This window comes from Oncorhynchus kisutch, linkage group LG7 (assembly GCF_002021735.2).
Source record: "Oncorhynchus kisutch isolate 150728-3 linkage group LG7, Okis_V2, whole genome shotgun sequence".
NCBI classification, from domain to species: Eukaryota; Metazoa; Chordata; class Actinopteri; order Salmoniformes; family Salmonidae; genus Oncorhynchus; species Oncorhynchus kisutch.
The window spans coordinates 42,428,326-42,451,473 of NC_034180.2; positions in this window are offsets into that span (position 1 = coordinate 42,428,326).

Genomic DNA, 23,148 nt, shown 5'->3' on the forward strand with positions numbered 1-23,148 from the left:
CGGTACCGAGTCAGTGTGGAGGCTATATACAGGGGACACCGGTACCGAGTCAGTGTGGAGGCTATATACAGGGGACACCGGTACCGAGTCAGTGTGGAGGCTATATACAGGGGGCACTGGTACCGAGTCAGTGTGGAGGCTATATACACGGGACACCGGTACCGAGTCAGTGTGGAGGCTATATACAGGGGACACCGGTACCGAGTCAGTGTGGAGGCTATATACAGGGGACACTGGTACCGAGTCAGTGTGGAGGCTATATACACGGGACACCGGTACCGAGTCAGTGTGGAGGCTATATACAGGGGACACCGGTACCGAGTCAGTGTGGAGGCTATATACAGGGGACACCGGTACCGAGTCAGTGTGGAGGCTATATACAGGGGACACCGGTACCGAGTCAGTGTGGAGGCTATATACAGGGGACACCGGTACCGAGTCAGTGTGGAGGCTATATACAGGGGACACTGGTACCGAGTCAGTGTGGAGGCTATATACAGGGGACACTGGTACCGAGTCAGTGTGGAGGCTATATACACGGGACACCGGTACCGAGTCAGTGTGGAGGCTATATACAGGGGACACCGGTACCGAGTCAGTGTGGAGGCTATATACAGGGGGCACCGGTACCGAGTCAGTGTGGAGGCTATATACAGGGGGCACCGGTACCGAGTCAGTGTGGAGGCTATAAACAGGGGGCACCGGTACCGAGTCAGTGTGGAGGCTATATACAGGGGACACTGGTACCGAGTCAGTGTGGAGGCTATATACAGGGGACACCGGTACCGAGTCAGTGTGGAGGCTATATACAGGGGACACTGGTACCGAGTCAGTGTGGAGGCTATATACAGGGGACACTGGTACCGAGTCAGTGTGGAGGCTATATACACGGGACACCGGTACCGAGTCAGTGTGGAGGCTATATACAGGGGACACCGGTACCGAGTCAGTGTGGAGGCTATATACAGGGGACACCGGTACCGAGTCAGTGTGGAGGCTATATACAGGGGACACCGGTACCGAGTCAGTGTGGAGGCTATATACAGGGGACACCGGTACCGAGTCAGTGTGGAGGCTATATACAGGGGACACTGGTACCGAGTCAGTGTGGAGGCTATATACAGGGGACACCGGTACCGAGTCAGTGTGGAGGCTATATACAGGGGACACCGGTACCGAGTCAGTGTGGAGGCTATATACAGGGGACACCGGTACCGAGTCAGTGTGGAGGCTATATACAGGGGACACCGGTACCGAGTCAGTGTGGAGGCTATATACAGGGGACACCGGTACCGAGTCAGTGTGGAGGCTATATACAGGGGGCACCGGTACCGAGTCAGTGTGGAGGCTATATACAGGGGGCACCGGTACCGAGTCAGTGTGGAGGCTATATACAGGGGACACTGGTACCGAGTCAGTGTGGAGGCTATATACAGGGGACACTGGTACCGAGTCAGTGTGGAGGCTATATACAGGGGACACCGGTACCGAGTCAGTGTGGAGGCTATATACAGGGGACACTGGTACCGAGTCAGTGTGGAGGCTATATACAGGGGACACCGGTACCGAGTCAGTGTGGAGGCTATATACAGGGGACACCGGTACCGAGTCAGTGTGGAGGCTATATACAGGGGGCACCGGTACCGAGTCAGTGTGGAGGCTATATACAGGGGGCACCGGTACCGAGTCAGTGTGGAGGCTATATACAGGGGACACTGGTACCGAGTCAGTGTGGAGGCTATAAACAGGGGGCACCGGTACCGAGTCAGTGTGGAGACTATATACAGGGGGCACTGGTACCGAGTCAGTGTGGAGGCTATCTACAGGGGGCACCGGTATCGAGTCAGTGTGGAGGCTATATACAGGGGGCACCGGTACCGAGTCAGTGTGGAGGCTATATACAGGGGGCACCGGTACCGAGTCAGTGTGGAGGCTATATACAGGGGACACCGGTACCGAGTCAGTGTGGAGGCTATATACAGGGGACACTGGTACCGAGTCAGTGTGGAGGCTATATACAGGGGACACCGGTACCGAGTCAGTGTGGAGGCTATATACAGGGGACACTGGTACCGAGTCAGTGTGGAGGCTATATACAGGGGACACCGGTACCGAGTCAGTGTGGAGGCTATATACAGGGGGCACCGGTACCGAGTCAGTGTGGAGGCTATATACAGGGGACACTGGTACCGAGTCAGTGTGGAGGCTATAAACAGGGGGCACCGGTACCGAGTCAGTGTGGAGACTATATACAGGGGGCACTGGTACCGAGTCAGTGTGGAGGCTATCTACAGGGGGCACCGGTATCGAGTCAGTGTGGAGGCTATATACAGGGGGCACCGGTACCGAGTCAGTGTGGAGGCTATATACAGGGGGCACCGGTACCGAGTCAGTGTGGAGGCTATATACAGGGGACACTGGTACCGAGTCAGTGTGGAGGCTATATACAGGGGACACTGGTACCGAGTCAGTGTGGAGGCTATATACAGGTGGCACCGGTACAGAGTCAGTGTGCTGGGGTACAGACTAGTTGACGTAATCTCTACATGTAGGTGGGGGAGAAGTGACTATGCATAGGTAACAAACAAACAGCGTGTAGCAGCAGTGTACAAGAGGAGGGAGGGTCAATGTAAATAGTCCGGTGGTGATTTTGATGAATTGTTCAGCAGTCTAATGGCTTGGAGGTAGAAGCTGTTGAGGAGCCTTTTGGTCCTAGACTTGGCGCTCCGGTACCGCTTGCCATGTGGCAGCAGAGAAAACAGTCTATAACTTGGGTGACTGGAGTCTCTGACAATTTTATGGTCTTTCCTCTGACACCGCCTATTATATAGGTCCTGGATGGCAGTAAGCTTGGCCCCAGTGATGTACTGGGCCATTTGCATTACCCTCTGTAGTGTCTTATTGTCAGATGCCAAGCAGTTGCCATACCAGGTGGTGATGCGGGTCCGGAAACTCTCGATCGTGCAGCTGTAGAACCTTTTGAGGACCTGGGTGCCCATGTCAAATCTTTTCAGTCTCCTGAGGGGGAAAAGGTTTTGTCATGCCCTCTTCTGGACCATGATAGTTTGTTGGTGATGTGGACACCAAGGAATGTCCATGTCCATCTGTCCTTGTTAAGGTACTCCCTAACCTCTCTCTGACACACCAATACCTCTCTGTCATTTTCATCTCACTGTATTTGTCTGGCCCTGTGTGGTTCTATCTGTTTATGTGTTGCTGCAGCGCCACACCCCCGTATGGGACATTTAATACCTCTAGCAAGATGAAGGGGTGAATAGCATCTATATTTAATAGCCATTCTGTCGGCCATTTATTGCTGCGGCCATATTGTGGTCGAGCTGGAGCCAGAGCAGTAGCAGTGGCCATAGCAGCAATAGGAGATGGATGGGGATAATTGTCATGGTGGCCATATTGTGTCGAGCTGTAGCCATGGCCAGGCCAATGACACTAGCAGCTATAGGAGATGGATGACGGTAATGTCCATGGCCTATCACCAGGAACCAACTAGAGGGCTTTAAATCACAAGGCATTACTACACACACACACACATGCACAAAGACACACACATACTAACTGTACAAGGGCACACATGTCCATCCATCCATACACACACACACACACACACACACACACACACACACACACACACACACACACACACACACACACACACACACACACACACACACACACACACACACACTCCTTAACTCTCTCTCTCCCTCCTTAACTCTCTCTCTCTCTCCCTCCTTAACTCTCTCTCTCCCTCCTTATCTCTCTCTCTCCCTCCTTATCTCTCTCACTCTCACTCTCCCTCCTTATCTCTCTCTCTCTCTACTGCTGTTATTGCATTCAATAGCCTGGTACAGCCCTGGGGACTGATTGGGTAGGGGGCAGATAGAGGGGACTGATTGTAATGGGTTGGAGGCAGAGAGAGGGGACTGATTGTAATGGGTTGGAGGCAGAGAGAGGGGACTGATTGTAATGGGTAGGAGGCAGAGAGAGGGGACTGATTGGGTAGGGGGCAGAGAGAGGGGACTGATTGGGTAGGGGGCAGATAGAGGGGACTGATTGTAATGGGTTGGAGGCAGAGAGAGGGGACTGATTGTATTGGGTAGGAGGCAGAGAGAGGGGACTGATTGGGTAGGAGGCAGAGAGAGGGGACTGATTGGGTAGGGGGCAGAGAGAGGGGACTGATTGGGTAGGAGGCAGAGAGAGGGGACTGATTGGGTAGGAGGCAGGGAGAGGGGGCTGATTGGGTAGGAGGCAGAGAGAGGAGAATGATTGGGTAGGAGGCAGAGAGAGGAGAATGATTGGGTAAGGAGGCAGAGAGAGTAGAATGATTGGGTAGGAGGCAGATAGAGGGGACTGATTGAAATGGGTAGGAGGCAGAGAGAGGGGACTGATTGGGTAGGAGGCAGAGAGAGGGGACTGATTGGGTAGGAGGCAGAGAGAGGGGACTGATTGGGTAGTCATATGTTAGCCATAGGAATGTTGTATTGCAGTCATATGTTAGCCATAGGAATGTTGTATTGTAGTCATATGTTCAACAAGCTCTCAGTCTCACAACAGAATTAGACGTTCATCCACGTTTCTCAATTTTCAAAGTGTTTGTTAAGGTTAGGCATTAATTCTGAAATCTTAAGGTTGAGTATTAACTCCAAATGGTTACGGTTAAGGTTTTGGATAGGCTTAAAACCAAAATTATTTTCTATCGCTGGATTCAAGCTTGCAACCTACCTAATCAGAGGCAGATGCTTACACCCACCTGACATACCCGTCCACAACGTCCTAGCAAAACCAAAACCTACTTGAAGGTAACAGCACTCACTGGTGCCCCTAGTGGCCAGTTTCCATGTCATCTCCCAACGTCCTCAGACATAGATGGATGTCGAATACTGACTTGTATCATGGATGACCTGGCTGCATATGTTAGCCATGGGAATGTTGTAATATAGTCATATATTAGCCTTCTGGGCAAACAGTGCTTTATTAGAAGGTAGTCATGCGTTAGGATGAGCCCAAGGTATGTATGAGTAATGTTCTCATCTTATAGCAAATGGATTGAACACACACACACACACACACACACACACACACACACACACACACACACACACACACACACACACACACACACACACACACACACACACACACACACACACACGTCTCTCCCTAGACGCTGTCGTGTTACGCTGGGCTGGATCTGTGCAAGGAGATGTATAGAGCAGACACACTAGGCCTGGGCGGTATACCGTATTTTACTATATACCTGTTTTGATGCACGGCCTTGCTTGGGTTTTTACTTTACCTTCTATTTAAATGTTTGGTTTGTCAAATGTGATACGCTACTCCATGTGTAGAGTCCGTTTTTCTAGTTTACTCCGTTACTTGAGTCATCTCTCTCCTCTCCCTCTCTCCATCTCTTTCCACACAGACCAAGGAGTGCAGCCGTTGTTGGTCAGATCATTTACACTCAGTCTACATTGTCATTGTAGCACATACAACAAAATGTTACTATTATTTCTTTTGTAGAGGGTAGATCAGCTTTAAAACTGCAGATATATTGATCAATGTAATTGACTGCATAATTTCCCCATATATACATTTTTTTTACACTTTTTGTTAAGTTACAGCCTTATTATAAAATGGATTAAATCATTTTTTCCCACACCCTTCAATCTAAACACAATACCCCATATTGACAAAGCAAAAACCAGTTTTTCAGAAATGTTTGCAAATATATAAAAAATAAATGATTTAAATATCACATTTACATAAGTACATAACTTTACCCATCGGGTAGAGTCAGAGTCCAGGAGGTACAGAGTGGCTGGCAGGCTCGAGGTCAGGGCAAACTGAATGGTCAGGCAGGCGGGCTCAGTGTCAGGGCAGGCTGAATGGTCAGGCAGGCGGGCTCAGTGTCAGGGCAAGCTGAATGGTCAGGCAGGCGGGCTCAGTGTCAGGGCAGGCTGAATGGTCAGGCAGGCGGGCTCAGTGTCAGGGCAGGCTGAATGGTCAGGCAGGCGGGCTCAGTGTCAGGGCAGGCTGAATGGTCAGGCAGGCAGGCTCAGTGTCAGGGCAGGCTGAATGGTCAGGCAGGCGGGCTCAGTGTCAGGGCAGGCTGAATGGTCAGGCAGGCGGGCTCAGTGTCAGGGCAGGCTGAATGGTCAGGCAGGCGGGCTCAGTGTCAGGGCAGGCTGAATGGTCAGGCAGGCGGGCTCAGTGTCAGGGCAGGCTGAACGGTCAGGCAGGCGGGCTCAGTGTCAGGGCAGGCAAACGTCAGAACTGGGAGGTCTAGAAAAACAGAGACTTGGAAAAAGTAGGAGCAGGGAAAACCCCCCTGGTTAACTTGACAAGACGAACTGGCAACAGACAACATGGTATAAATACACAGGGGATAAGGGGGAAGATGGTCGACACCTGGAGAGGGGTGGAGACAAGCACAAAGACAGGTGAAACAGATCAGGGTGTGACAGGTACATTAATACTCCTAACTTGCTACAAAAGGTAACTTCCGTTCGTAGCTGTATTGAAGTGGCGTGAAAACATTTAAAATAGCCAAAGATTATAATGTCCTTTAGGAAACACTGACCAACACATTATCACCTACAGTACACGCAGTGTGGTCTTGTTTCTATGGAAGCATGAGGATTATGTTTATACTGTATATAATCCACTTCACCTCAAAAGGGAAATGAGTTGCACATCAGAGAGGAGCTTGAAGATGTGACCACATGGAACAGTATAACTTTAGTCCGTCCCCTCGCCCATACCCGAGCTCGAACCAGGGACGCTCTGCACACAGACAACAGTCACCCACGAAGCATCGTTACCCATCGCTCCACAAAAGCCGCGGTCCTTGCAGAGCAAGGGGAACCACTACTTCAAGGTCTCAGAGCAAGTGACGTCACCGATTGAAATGCTATTAGCGCGCACCACCGCTAACTAGCTACCCATTTCACATCCGTTACACAAACACAAGGTGCATTTGGAGGTTGTAACACTGCAATTAGAGACATTCCCCAAGAGGAAATAGGTCAGATTATTTATCTATTGTGCCGACGAATACTCCATCCGCTGTGCCTGCAACCGGCCTCTGTCGGAGCAGACGCTTCTACTAGCCGGCCTGCTAACTTTAAACGCTGCGTCTCCTGCGTGCCAGCGTAGTAACGAACACCCCGCGGCTTCTATGCTCCATCTATTGCTGTTCACTGGACCCTATGATCACTTGGCTACATAGCTGATGCCTGCTGGACTGTTCATTAATCACGGTCCTCCATTCTGTTTATTTTTGTTTACCTGTCGGCCCCAGCCGCAAACTCAGGCCCTGTGTGTAGCTAACCGACCCTCTTTGCCCAATCATCACCATTTTACCTGTTGTTGTTGTCCTAGCTGATTAGCTGTTGTGGTCTTACCCATTGTTGTCTTAGCTAGCTCTCCCAATCAACACCTGTGGTTGCTTTATGCCTCGCTTTATGTCTCTCTCAAATGTCAATATGCCCGGTTTACTGTTGTTTAGGAGAGTTATCATTGTTTTAGTTTACAGTGGAGCCCCTAGTCCCACTCTACATGCCTCAGATTCTTCCTTTGTCCCACCTCCCACACATGCAGTGACCTCAACCAGTATAACCAGCACGTCCAGAGATGCAACCTCTCTTATCATCACTCGGTGCCTGGGCTTAACTCCACTGTACCCGCACCCCACCATACCTCTGTCTGCACATTATACCCTGAATCTATTCTACCACACCCAGAAATCTGCTCCTTTTACTCTCTGTCCCCAACGCACTAGACGACCAGTTTTGATAGCCTTTAGCCATACCCTCATCCTACACCTCCTCTGTTCCTTGGGTGATGTGGAGGTAAACCCAGGCCCTGCGTGTCCCCAGGCACTGTCATTTGTTGACTTCTGTAATCGAAAAAGCCTTGGTTTCATGCATGTTAACATCAGAAGCCTACTCCCTAAGTTTGTTTTACTCACTCACTCCGCCAATCCTGATGTCTTTGCTGTGTCTGAATCCTGGCTTAGGAAGGCCACCAAAAATTCTGAGATTTCCATACACAACTACAACATTTTCCGCCAAGATAGAAACTGCCAAAGGGGGAGGAGTTGCAATCTACTGCAGAGATAGCCTGCAAAGTTCTGTCATACTTTCCAGGTCTATGTCCAAACAGTTCGAACTTCTAATTTTAAAAATGAATCTCTCCAGAAATATTCTCTCACTGTTGCTGCCTGTTATAGACCCTCCTCAGCTACCAGCTGTGACTTGGACACCATATGTGAATTGATTGCCCCCCATCTATCTTCAGAGTTTGTTTTGTTAGGTGACCTAAACTGGGATAGGCAGTCCCCGGCAGTCCTACAATCTAAGATAGATGCCCTCAATCTCACACAATTCATCAAGGAACCCACCAGGTACAACCCTTAATCCGTAAATATGGGCAACCTCATAGAGAGCATCCTGACCAACTTGCCCTCCAAATACACCTCTGCTGTTTTCAATCAGGATCTCAGCGATCACTGCCTCATTGCCTGCATCCGCTATGGGTCCGCGGTCAAACAACCACCCCTCATCACTGTCAAACGCTCCCTAAAACACTTTTGCGAGCAGGCCTTTCTAATCAACCTGGCCCGGGTAACTTGGAAGGATATTGACCTCATCCCGTCAGTTGAGGATGCCTGGTCGTTCTTTAAAAGTAACTTCCTCACCATCTTAAATTAGCATGCCCCTTTCAAAAAATTTTGAATTAAGAACAAATATAGCCCTTGGTTCACTCCAGACCTGACTGCCCTTGACCAGCACAAAAACATCCTGTGGCAGACTGCAATAGCATCAAATATTCCCCGCGATATGCAACTGTTCAGGGAAGTCAGGAACCAATACACGCAGTCAGTCAGGAAAGCAAAGGCAAACTTTTTCAGAAATTTGCAACCTGTAGCTCTAACTCCAAATGTTTTGGGACACTGTAAAGTGAGGCTAGGTAACACGGTCACCACCGATAAATCCATGATAATCTAAAATTTCAATAAGCATTTCTCTACGGCTGGCAATGCTTTCTGTGGAGGCCCGGCCAACAGCTCCCCCCCCCCCCGCCCCGCTGCTACTTGCCCGAGCCTCCACAGCTTCTCCTTCTCCCAAATCCAGATAGCAGATGTTCTGAAAGAGCTGCAAAACCTGGACCCGTACAAGTCAGCTGGGCTAGACAATCTGGACCCTCTCTTTCTAAAACTATCTGTCGCCATTGTTGCAACCCCTATTACCAGTCTGCTCAACCTCTCTTTCGTGTCGACCGAGATCCCTAAAGATTGGAAAGCTGCCGCGGTCATCTCCCTCTTCAAAGGGGGTGACACTCTAGACCCAAATTGCTATAGACCTATATCCATCCTGCCCTGTCTCTCTAAATTCTTAGAAAGCCTAGTTAACAAACAGATCACTGACCATTTCGAATCCTACCATACCTTCTCCACTGTGCAATCCGGTTTCCGAGCTGGTCACGGGTGCACCTCAGCCACACGCAAGGTACTAAACGATATCATAACCGCCATTGATTAAAGACTGTACTGTGCAGCCTTCATCGACCTGGCCAAGGCTTTCCGACTCTGTCAATCACCATATTCTTATCGGCAGCCTCAATAGCCTTGGTTTCTCAAATGACTGCCTCGCATGGTTCACCAACTACTTTGCAGACAGAGTTCAGTGTGTTAAATCGGAGGCCCTGTTGTCCGGACCTCTGGCAGTCTCTATGGGGGTACCACAGGGTTAAATTCTCGGACCGACTCTTTTCTCTGTATATATCAATGATGTCGCTCTTGCTGCGGGTGATTCCCTGATCCACCTCTATGCAGACGACACCATTCTGTATACTTCTGGCCCTTTGGACACTGTGTTAACCAACCTCCAAACGAGCTCCTATGCCATGCAACACTCCTTCCGTGGCCTCCAACTGGTCTTAAATGATAGTAAAACCAAATGCATGCTTTTCAACCATTCGCTGCCTGCACCCGCCCGCCCGTCCAGCATCACTACCCTGGACGGTTCTGACCTAGAATATGTGGACGACTACAAATACCTGGGTGTCTGGTTAGACTGTAAACTCTCCTTCTAGACTCATATTAAACATCTCCAATCCAAAATCAAATCTAGAATCGGCTTTCTATTTCGCAACAAAGCTTCCTTCACTCACGCCGCCAAACTTACCCTAGTAAAACTGACTATCCTACTGATCCTCGACTTTGCCGATGTCATCTACAAAATAGCTTCCAATACTCTACTCAGCAAACTGGATGCAGTCTATCACAGTGCCATCCGATTTGATACCAAAGCCCCTTATACCACCCACCACTGTGACCTGTAGGCTCTAGTCGGCTGGCCATTGCTACATATTCGTTGCCAGACCCACTGGCTCCAGGTCATCTATAAGTCTAAAGGTAAAGCTCAGCCTTATCTCAGCTCACTGGTCACAATAACAACACCCACCCGCAGCACGCGCTCCAGCAGGTATATCTCACTGGTCATCCCCAAAGCCAACACCCCCTTTGGCCGCCTTTCCTTCCAGTTCTCTGCTGCCAGTGATTGGAACGAATTGCAAAAATCGCTGAAGCTGGAGACATATCTCCCTCACTAACTTTAAACATCAGCTATCTGAGCAGCGAACCGATCGCTGCAGCTGTACATAGTCCATCTGTCAATAGCCCACCCAATCTACCTACCTCATCCCCATACTGTTTTTATTTACTTTCTGCTCTTTTGCACACCAGTATCTCTACTTGCACATCATCATCTGCTCATTTATCACTCCAGTGTTAATCTGCTAAATTGTAATTACTTCGCTACCATGGCCTATTTATTGCCTTACCTCCTCACGCGATTTGCACACACTGTATAAAGACATTGTTTTTTTGTTCCCCCACTGTGACAGTGATGTAGCGTAACATCAGAGATATTGTGTGTGCGTGCGTGTGTTTGTGAGTTTGTGTGTGAACACAGGGACTTAAAAATAGCACGTAATGCAGTGCTGGTTTACTTGAAATACTAATGTGTGTGTGTGTGTGTGTCTGAGTGCGTGCATGCATTTGTGTGTTTGTATTGTTTGGCTGTTTTCTAGTTACATCGTGTTATTTTGTTCTCATCAGACCACATCCTTCTGAACACAGATATATTTGTAATGCAGATTTTATGGCACATCAAGAATTTCAAGTGAAATAAAAGTTTAATACTAATGAAAACAACATGCATAAAGCAGAGAGCTCCTCTCTGTGTGTCTGTCTGTCTGTCTGTCTGTCTGTCTGCGTGTGTGTGTGTGTGTGTGTGTGTGTGTGTGTGCAGTTAAAAGAGAGGAAGAGAAGTTGAAACCCAGAATGAGAGAGAGATCCACAATAGCACAGCCTTCCTGCCTCTCTGATGTCTAGTTACGCCGCGCTTCAGATACGTCTTCACAGGAAGGACAGAGGGGGATCGGCCTGGTAGAGGGGGGAAGAGATATAGACGGGGGATGGGAGGAAGAAAAAAGAGAAATGGCAAGAGGGGGGAGGGGGGGGGACAGTAAACTGGGAGTGAGGAAGGGAGAAGGAGAGAGAGAATGAGAGAGCCACTGAACAGAAGGGTGTTATATATGGTTAGGGTGACTAGGAGGAGAGGTAAATCCTACTCTGCTCCTCAGCGTGTAAAGCTGCCTTCATCTCTCCCATGGCCCCACCAGGTTAAATGGAATGACCACTGAAGAACATCATCCAATACCTCCACTGTAACTTCCAATGTTACCTCCACACTTAGACAATCAATGATCTGACCTCATAAAGACACAGTGTTATGAAGAGCTGGGAGAGGAGGATAGGGGAGGAGAGGGGAAGAGAGGTAGAGGGGTGGGGAAGTGGAGGAGAGGTGAGGAGGATTATAAGAGAGGGGAGGAGAGTTTTTTTATTTATTTTTTATTTAACCTTTATTTAACCAGGTAGGCTAGTTGAGAACACCTTTATTTAACCAGGTAGGCCAGTTGAGAACACCTTTATTTAACCAGGTAGGCCAGTTGAGAACACCTTTATTTAACCAGGTAGGCTAGTTGAGAACACCTTTATTTAACCAGGTAGGCCAGTTGAGAACACCTTTATTTAACCAGGTAGGCTAGTTGAGAACAAGTTCTCATTTACAACTGCGACCTGGCCAAGATAAAGCATAGCAGTGTGAGCAGACAACAAAGAGTTACACATGGAGTAAACAATTAACAAGTCAATAACACAGTAGAAACCAAAGGGGGAGTCTATATACAATGTGTGCAAAAGGCATGAGGAGGTAGGCAAATAATTACAATTTTGCAGATTAACACTGGAGTGATGAATGATCAGATGGTCATGTACAGGTAGAGATATTGGTGTGCAAAAGAGCAGAAAAGTAAATAAATAAAAACAGTATGGGGATGAGGTAGGTGAGAAAGGGTGGGCTATTTACCAATAGACTATGTACAGCTGCAGCGATCGGTTAGCCGCTCAGATAGCTGATGTTTGAAGTTGGTGAGGGAGATAAAAGTCTCCAACTTCAGCGATTTTTGCAATTCGTTCCAGTCACAGGCAGCAGAGTACTGGAACGAAAGGCGGCCAAATGAGGTGTTGGCTTTAGGGATGATCAGTGAGATACACCTGCTGGAGCGCGTGCTACGGATGGGTGTTGCCATCGTGACCAGTGAGCTGAGATAAGGCGGAGCTTTACCTAGCATGGACTTGTAGATGACCTGGAGCCAGTGGGTCTGGCGACGAATATGTAGCGAGGGCCAGCCGACTAGAGCATACAAGTCGCAGTGGTGGGTGGTATAAGGTGCTTTAGTGACGAAACGGATGGCACTGTGATAGACTGCATCCAGTTTGCTGAGTAGAGTGTTGGAAGCCATTTTGTAGATGACATCGCCGAAGTCGAGGATCGGTAGGATAGTCAGTTTTACTAGGGTAAGCTTGGCGGCGTGAGTGAAGGAGGCTTTGTTGCGGAATAGAAAGCCGACTCTTGATTTGATTTTCGATTGGAGATGTTTGATATGAGTCTGGAAGGAGAGTTTGCAGTCTAGCCAGACACCTAGGTACTTATAGACGTCCACATATTCTAGGTCGGAACCATCCAGGGTGGTGATGCTAGTCGGGCATGCGGGTGCAGGCAGCGACCGGTTGAAAAGCATGCATTTGGTTTTACTAGCGTTTAAGAGCAGTTTGAGGCCACGGAAGGAGTGTTGTATGGCATTGAAGATTGTTTGGAGGTTAGATAGCACAGTGTCCAAAAACGGGCCGAAGGTATATAGAATGGTGTCGTCTGCGTAGAGGTGGATCAGGGAATCGCCCGCAGCAAGAGCAACATCATTGATATACACAGAGAAAAGAGTCGGCCCGAGAATTGAACCCTGTGGCACCCCCATAGAGACTGCCAGAGGACCAGACAGCAGGTAGAGGGGAGGAGAGGGGAAGAGAGGTAGAGGTGGGGAGGTGGAGGAGAGGAGGAGAGGGGAAGGGATGAGAGGAGGATTATAAGAGAGGGGAGGAGAGGTAGAGGGGAGGATAGGTGGAGGAGAGGGGAAGCGAGGTAGAGGTGGGGAGAAGGGATGAGAGGCGGATTATAAGTGAGGAAAGGAGAGGAGGTGGATTAGAGGAGAGGAGAGGACAAGAGGTGAGGGGATAAGACAAGAGTAGAAAAGGAGAGATGGGAGGGAGTGGAGGGGGAGATGAGGAACGAGGAGGTGAGGAGAGCGAGCAGGAGAGAGGGCAAGGATGTGGAGAGGTTAGAGTGGATGCTGAGGGAGAGGTGGAGAGGTGTGTGTGTGTGTATCTGTGTCTGTACGTGTAACCAACGGTGGTCATGCCAATCATATAATTTAATCACAGAGGCCTTGCTGACAAAACACTGCAGTAGTGTTTCCTCCGTCACACATACGCACACACACACACACACACACACACACACACACACACACACACACACACACACACACACACACACACACACACACACACACACACACACACACACACACACACACACACAGCACTCTTTATTTGAAGCCAAAATGTCTGCACTCTCTCACTCAGTATCAACTGGAGGTCTGCTGCCCGACTCGAGCTCGATGGGCCCCGACATTATACATGGGGTTAGGCCCGGGTAGGGCCAGTTTTTTCATCAATAAGTAGGGTACGGGCAGGTGATGAAGATGATAACATGGTGTCAGAGGGGGTGAGAGACAGATAGAGAGGAGCAGCTAATGGATTTACTAACAGAGGAAGTTATGTCTGATTTCTGGGTTTCGGGCAGGACTTTAAATTTGGCAGAAGCAATCGGACCTGGACGTCGTGGGCATTGGTAAGACTAGGACTTAAAATTCATGCCTGTGCACAGCTCTAGTATCAACATCTGTAGCCTACTTAAAAACCTAACTCCACGTCTGAAATCACACACGCACACACACAGAGACAGATATAGAGAGAAATGGAGACAAGAATAAACCCTGTAAACTGGACAGTGTTGTGGTTTCCTGCGATGCCAAACTAGGCAAAGATACAGTAACAGCCATAATGAGAAATAAAGCTTTTTCTCAGAGTTAACATTTCAGATATTTTCTGACTAATCTCTCTGGTCCTGGTCCGCCCTCATTTATCCCTGCTTTCAGCCTGTCAATTAGAGAGGGAAACCGGTATTAATGCAACATCATGCCTGGCCTGCTCTCTCTAAACACATGCACCTGCGCACACACACACACCACTCTCAATACAGAACAGAAAACACAAAGGACTCTCCTTTAAAATACGTCATCCTTTCTGTCATCCCCCATTCTCTCCTTCATTCCTATCCCCTCTTCCACCTTATTTCACCAAATGGGTCTTCAGTCTCCTCTGTAATTTACTTCTCCTCCTCTCCTCTCCTGTCTCTGTCCATTCCATCACTGCTCAGCTGCTTTCTTTTCCATTTGTGGCGAGGGTCAGAGTGTGTGTGGTGTGTCAGCTGTAGGGTCAGGTGACCAGATGGAATGTGGCCTGGCCAGCTGTGAGTGTGCTCAGTCAGCGGTACAGTAGAGGGGCAGTGATACTTCAGGTGTGTGTGTGTCAGGCTCACGTCCTGAACATCAGTGCCTTGTCGGTGCGCCACAGAGAGAGTGCACTGCATAGTGCACTGCATGATGGGAAGGCGGGATGACAGCGGGAGGCTGATAGGAAGTTTAAAGGTCACGACACTCACTCAAACACTGTAACCCTTACCATTCTGAGTTAATGCCAACCTTAACCATTCTGAGTTAATGCCAACCTTAACCATTCTGAGTTAATGCCAACGTTAACCATTCTGAGATTATCAGTGGTCTTGTATGTCTTCCATTTCCTAATAATTGCTCCCACAGTTGATTTCTTCAAACCAAGCTGCTTACCTATTGCAGATTCAGTCTTCCCAGCCTGGTGCAGGTCTACAATTTTGTTTCTGGTGTCCTTTGACAGCTCTTTGGTCTTGGTCATAGTGGAGTTTGGAGTGTGACTGTTTGAGGTTGTGGACAGGTGTCTTTTATACTGATAACAAGTTCAAACAGGTGCCATTAATACAGGTAACGAGTGGAGGACAGAGGAGCCTCTTAAAGAAGAAGTTACAGGTCTGTGAGAGCCAGAAATCTTGCTTGTTTGTAAATCCTACAATGTGATTTTCTGTATTTTTTTTCTCATTTTGTCTGTCATAGTTGAAGTGTACCTATGATGAAAATTACAGGTCTCTCATCTTTTTAAGTGGGAGAACTTGCACAATTGGTGGCTGACTAAATACTTTTTTGCCCCACTGTACATGTTACAGAGATTGGATAAACAGCCTGAGAACTAATCAAAAGAAAATCTGCCAACTGCACCAAATCACAAGATGGCTTTCTGCCTGACAAATGATTGGCTATTACACACACAGGCTCTCACGCAAGCACACACGGTATAGCCCTATCAGCTGATGAGTCATTAATGTTCCTCAGCCTGTTGCTAATGTACACTCTGTGTGTGTGTGTGCGTGTGTTTGCGCCCGTGTGTGCGTGTGTGTGTGTGGCTAATGCAGTGTGTGTAGTGAGTTATGATTTGGCATACTCAAATTGATTACACATCAGAAATAGCTCAATCATGTAATTTGGTCCACCAACAGTCTTAAAATCATCTGGTCTGGGAAATAAGAATATGTAATGAAATATACTGCATGGACTATATGTGTAAGATGGAGCTGCCCAAAGTCCAAAATCACATCTGAATTGACACCCTTTGTGTAGTGGACTACTTGGCACCCTTTGTGTAGTGGACTACTTGACACCCTTTGTGTAGTGGACTACTTGACACCCTTTTTGTAGTGGACTACTTGACACCCTTTGTGTAGTGGACTACTTGACACCCTTTGTGTAGTGGACTACTTGACACTGTGTGTGCAGTGGACTATTTCACACTGTATGTGTAGTGGACTATTTCACACTATGTGTAGTGGACTACTTGACACCCTTTCTGCTCCCACAGTGGACTACTTGACACCCTTTGTGTAGTGGACTACTTGACACCCTTTCTGTAGTGGACTACTTGACACCCTTTCTGTAGTGGACTACTTGACACTGTATGTGTAGTGGACTACTTGACACCCTTTGCGTAGTGGACTACTTTTGGCCAGAGCCACATAGAACTCTGTCCAAAGATAGTGCACTACCTAGGGAATAGTGTGCTGTATTTGTGAGCAGCTCGCCTTCCCTTTCCTCTCTCAGTATTCAGTGGGTTCAGAGTGAGTTCAGTGCTCCATCAGAGATGGATCTGTATGTATCTGAGTTCTCTGTGTGCCTCCAGGCAGAATAATCCTCACTAGGCCAGACACGGAGGTGTTTCTGTGTCAACTATTACAACTCTCTTCAAAGCATACAAACCAGAGCCTTCAATAGAATGTAGATATCTGTTCAATAGCAGGGAATAGTTTGGCTCATTTCACACATACACTATGGTGGCTTTTAAACTGAATTGCAGTGGACTTGAATACTAAAAACACTTAACAAATGCTTTAACAGTCTATCATCAATACATATTAAAACCACTATTAGACTTTCAACTAGTCAGTCAGTCAGGTTACAGGCTCTGGTTACAGGCTCTGGTTATAGACTCTGGTTACAGGCTCTGGTTATAGACTCTGGTTACAGGCTCAGGTTACAGGCTCTGGTTACAGGCTCTGGTTATAGACTCTGGTTACAGGCTCTGGTTATAGACTCTGGTTATAGGCTCTGGTTATAGACTCTGGTTACAGGCTCTGGTTACAGGCTCTGGTTACAGACTCTGGTTACAGACTCTGGTTACAGGCTCTGGTTACAGGCTCTGGTTATAGACTCTGGTTACAGGCTCTGGTTACAGGCTCTGGTTAAAGGCTCTGGTTATAGACTCTGGTTACAGGCTCTGGTTATAGACTCTGGTTACAGGCTCTGGTTTTAGACTCTGGTTACAGGCTCTGGTTATAGACTGGTTACAGGCTCTGGTTATAGACTCTGGTTACAGGCTCTGGTTATAGACTCTGGTTACAGGCTCTGGTTATAGACTCTGGTTATAGACTCTGGTTACAGACTCTGGTTACAGACTCTGGTTACAGACTCTGGTTACAGACTCTGGTTACAGACTCTGGTTACAGGCTCTGGTTACAGACTCTGGTTACAGGCTCTGGTTACAGGCTCAGGTTACAGGCTCTGGTTACAGGCTCTGGTTACAGGCTCTGGTTACAGACTCTGGTTATAGACTCTGGTTATAGACTCTGGTTACAGGGAGTGGCTGGTGCATTATGTATAGACCCCACTAATGTGTCAGAGGGGGTGAGGTGAGGGAAAGAGGGATGGGATAGGATAGATTGAGGGAAAAGGAGTGAAGCGGAGAGGAGATGCCCAGCAGGACTTTGTTCTTGATCTTGACAAAGTAGAGGAGATGGGATGGTAAGATAGGGAATAAGAGTTTGGGACAGAATGGAGCACTCTCCCCTGAGCCCCAAGGTAATAACCATCTGTTACACTGGTGTGTGTGTGTGTGTGTGTGTGTGTGTGTGTGTGTGTGTGTGTGTGTGTGTGTGTGTGTGTGTGTGTGTGTGTGTGTGTGTGTGTGTGTGTGTGTGTGTGTGTGTGTGTGTGTGTGTGTGTGTGTGTGTGTGTGTGTGTGTGGCAGATGGGAGGGCAGGTGTCAGATCCCACAAGCTCTCTGAGAAATGAGCTCCTTATTGGCCATCACCCTGAGACACACAGAGACAAATCTCAGGCATGTATTATTGCGTTGTGCAAACAGAGAAGCTTATGGACCCTCTTCAGCTTGCTTATGGGGTATAGAGGATGCCACCGACTCTCCTGGACAAAGTGTACCACCATCTTAACAAAGACAACTCATATATCAGGTTCGTATTCAGTGCCATTAACACAGTGCCTTTAACACACCTTCAGTGCCTTTAACACAGTGCCTTTAACACACCTGCTACGAATACGTCTTTGTGACTTAAATGTCAACACAGGCCTGGTGCTGTGGATCCGAGAGTTCCTGAGGGAATAAACCCAGAGGGTCAGTGTTAAAGAACCCCTGTCTGATCACCTTGTCCTGAACACAGGAGTCCTACAAGGTTGAGTCATGTCATCTCTCCTGTTCTCCGTATGCACTAATGAAATGGCGTGCAACTTTGTCAGGATCAAGAACAAAGTTCTGCTGGGCATTAAGAAGATAGAGGCACGGGTTCATATCAAACATCTAATAATTTTTTTGCAGCAGTATGTAGAGATGGCCAAAATCTCCAAAACACATGCATTCAGTTTCCACTTTTAGAGGTCCATCTTTTACAATCAGGAGAAATGTCTCACTGGGGTGTTAAAACATTTTTACAAAAATGTGTTATTAGATTCCTTCATTTTTACATTAGTAGAGGAACAGTATACCTTGTTGCAAACATCTGCCAATAACTCATCATTGATAGTCAGACAAATGTCCTTTTCCCAGATTATCTTCAAAGGAGTAAAGGAGGAGCTCCAGTCTATAGAGGTATGACGTTTAGCCTTTGATGGATTGTGCTGTAAACCTCACCTTGGAAGTGAAAGAGGAAAATGTCTAATTTGAAGATATTTTTTGGCACATTGAATTCTGTGCAGAGCTCTTGAAAGGACGTCAGTGTAGTTGTGGTCTGATGAAACAGGTCTGAAAAGGTCCTGATCACTAGAGGATGCCAAAGATTAAAGTAATGTGTGATCTCATCATCTGCTCTTCGGATCTCCATGATTGTACACTCTGACTGCTCTTTTTTAAATTGGTAAGCAAGAAATCTGCTAGGTCTATTGCTATACTCATGGTATGGTATGCAATCTGCTAGGTCTATTGCTATACTCATGGTATGGTATGCAATGTGCTAGGTCTATTGCTATACTCATGGTATGGTATGCAATCTGCTAGGTCTATTGCTATACTCATGGTATGGTATGCAATCTGCTAGGTCTATTGCTATACTCATGGTATGGTATGCAATCTGCTAGGTCTATTGCTATACTCATGGTATGGTATGCAATCTGCTAGGTCTATTGCTATACTCATGGTATGGTATGCAATCTGCTAGGTCTATTGCTATACTCATGGTATGCAATCTGCTAGGTCTATTGCTATACTCATGGTATGGTATGCAATCTGCTAGGTCTATTGCTATACTCATGGTATGGTATGCAGTCTGCTAGGTCTATTGCTATACTCATGGTATGGTATGCAATCTGCTAGGTCTATTGCTATACTCATGGTATTTCCGTTTAGTAAAGACAACTTTTTTATAGTCCAAGTTTATGAACTTATAGTCCAAGTTTAGTTTGGGTTTGGCTGCTTTAAGTTGACTCCAGGAGGTGCTGTCTGGGGATTGTTTATTTACTTTTTCACAGCATTCCAGCTCCCTCCCAAGATCTAACCTGTGTGCTTTCATTGCTTTTTTCTTCAATTAGATGACCTCTTAGTGTGGCTTTAGCAGCGTCCCACATTGTGGCTGGAGAAACAGGAGAGTCTGTCGTCTGTAGTTTGTCTATCCATGTAGTAACCAATGTATGGAATTCTTTGTTTGATAACATGGAGGTGATGAATTTCCAGCTATTTGAACCTTGGGATGTTTTTACAGAGGTCAAAGTGGAGGCAGACAAAGGCGTGATCTGAAAGTGCAATGGGTCTGATTGTAGAAGTGGTAGAATTTATGAACATATTTGTGGCGTACTGCATAAGCCACTTTTCAGGGAAGTTAGGAACAAATATACACAGGCAGTTAGAAAAGCTAAGGCAAGCTTTTTGAAACAGAAATTTGCATCCTGTAGTACTAACTCAAAAAAGTTCTGGGACACTGTAAAGTCCATGGAGAATAAGAGCACCTCCTCCCAGCTGCCCACTGCTCTGAGGCTAGGAAACACTGTCACCACCGATAAATCCACTATAATTGAGAATTTCAATAAGCATTTCTCTACGGCTGGCCATGCTTTCCACTTGGCTACTCCTATCCCGGTCAACTGCCCGGCACCCTCCACAGCAACCCGCCAAAGCCCCCACCATTTCTCCTTTACCCAAATCCAGATAGCAGATGTTCTGAAAGAGCTGCAAAATCTGGACCACTACAAATCAGCCGGGCTAGACAATCTGGACCCTCTCTTCTAAAATGATCTGCCGAAATTGTAGCAACCCCTTTCAACCTCTCTTTCGTATCGTCTGAGATCCCCAAAGATTGGAAAGCTTCTGCGGTCAGCCCCCTCTTCAAAGGGGGTGACACTCTAGACCAAACTGCTACAGACCTTTATCTATCCTACCCTGTCTTTCTAAGGTCTTCGAAAGCCAAGTTAACAAACAGATTACTGACCACTTCGAATCCCACCATACCTTCTCCGCTATGCAATCTGGTTTCAGAGCTGGTCATGGGTGCACCCCAGCCACGCTCAAGGTTCTAAACGACATCATAACCGCCATCGATAAGAGACATTACTGTGCAGCCGTATTCATCGACCTGGCCAAGGCTTTCGACTCTGTTAATCACAACATTCTTATTGGCAGACTCGACAGCCTTGGTTTCTCAAATGATTGCCTCGCCTGGTTTACCAACTACTTCTCTGATAGAGTTCAGTGTGTCAAATCGGAGGGCCTGTTGTCCGAACCCCTGGCAGTCTCTATGGGTGTGCCACAGGGTTCAATTCTCGGGCCGACTCTCTTTTCTGTATACATCAATGATGTTGCTCTTGCTGCTGGTGATTCAATGATCCACCTCTATGCAGATGACACCCTTCTGTATACTTCTGGCCTCTCCTTGGACACTGTGTTAACTAACCTCCAGACGAGCTTCAATGCCATACAACTCTCCTTCCGTGGCCTCCAACTGCTCTTAAACGCAAGTAAAACTAAGTGCATGCTATTCAATCGATCACTGCACGCTCCTGCTCGCCCGTCCAGCATCACTACTCACGGCTCTGACTTCTACAAATACCTGGGTGTCTGGTTAGACTGTAAACTCTCCTTCCAGACTCACATTAAGCATCTCCAATCCAAAATTAAATCTAGAATCGGCTTCCTATATCGCAACAAAGCATCCTTCACTCATGCTGCCAAACATACCCTCGTAAAACTGACCATCCTACCGATCCTCGACTTCGGTGATGTCATCTATAAAATAGCCTCCAACACTCTACTCAACAAACTGGATGCAGTCTATCACAGTGCCATCCGTTTTGTCACCAAAGCCCCATACACTACCCATCATTGCGACCTGTACACTCTCGTTGGTTGGCCCTCGCTTCATACTTGTTGCCAAACCTTCTGGCTACAGGTTATCTACAAGTCTCTGCTAGGTAAAGCCCCGCTTTATCTCAGCTCACTGATCACCATAGCAGCACCCACTCGTAGCACTCACTCCAGCAGGTACAGTGGGGCAAAAAGATTTCTGGCTCTCACAGACCTGTAACTTCTTCTTTAAGAGGCTCCTCTGTCCTCCACTCGTTACCTGTATTAATGGCACCTGTTTGAACTTGTTATCAGTATAAAAGACGATTGCAAAGATTATAGCAAACACCACAGAAATGGAATTGGTGCTCGCTAGCTTTGAAAAGTCAGCTATTGTAGGAAGCCAGCCAATATGAAACAAACTATATTAAAATGACAAAAGGTTGACCAAAGGTTGCAGCATATGTTGTGTAAATGGTGAACTCATACAGCTGTCAACTCTTGTCACTGCAATCCGTTTCACATTTGCTAGCTACCTTTAAGAACGAAGCCCATATAGAATGATAGAAGATAAGATGATAGAAGCCCATCTCCTACTGTAAATAACCTTACACAGTGTGTGTGTGTGTGTGTGTGTGTGTGTGTGTGTGTGTGTGTGTGTGTGTGTGTGTGTGTGTGTGTGTGTGCAGCTAGCCAGCCTGCCAGGTAGAACAATGTCAGAAAAAAGTAAAAGGACATCAGAGTATTTTTCAGTACACCAAAACGCAAAGCAAGAACCCTAGTAGCCTAAGACTAGTTGATAAAATGTTCATTAGAAGGAAGTGAAGTGCTAATAGAAATGTTTCGCAATGATGTGGGGACAGACTGGCAGAGACAGACTGGCAGAGACAGACTGGCAGAGACTGGTAGGCAGAGACAGACTGGCAGAGACTGATAGGCAGGGACAGACTGGCAGAGACAGACTGGCAGAGACAGACTGGCAGAGACAGACTGGCAGAGACAGACTGGCAGAGACTGATAGGCAGGGACAGACTGGCAGAGACAGACTGGCAGAGACAGACTGGCAGAGACAGACTGGCAGAGACAGACTGGCAGAGACAGATAGGCAGAGACAGACTGGCAGAGACAGACTGGCAGAGACTGACTGGCAGAGACTGATATGCAGGGACAGACTGGCAGAGACTGATAGGCAGAGACAGACTGGCAGAGACTGATAGGCAGGGACAGACTGGCAGAGACTGATAGGCAGGGACAGACTGGCAGAGACTGATAGGCAGGGACAGACTGGCAGAGACAGACTGGCAGAGACAGACTGACAGAGACAGACTGGCAGAGACTGATAGGCAGGGACAGACTGGCAGAGACAGACTGGCAGGGACAGACTGGCAGAGACTGATAGGCAGAGACAGACTGGCATGTGTATAGCAGTGGTTCTCAACCTTTTTTAGTACTTTTTTAGT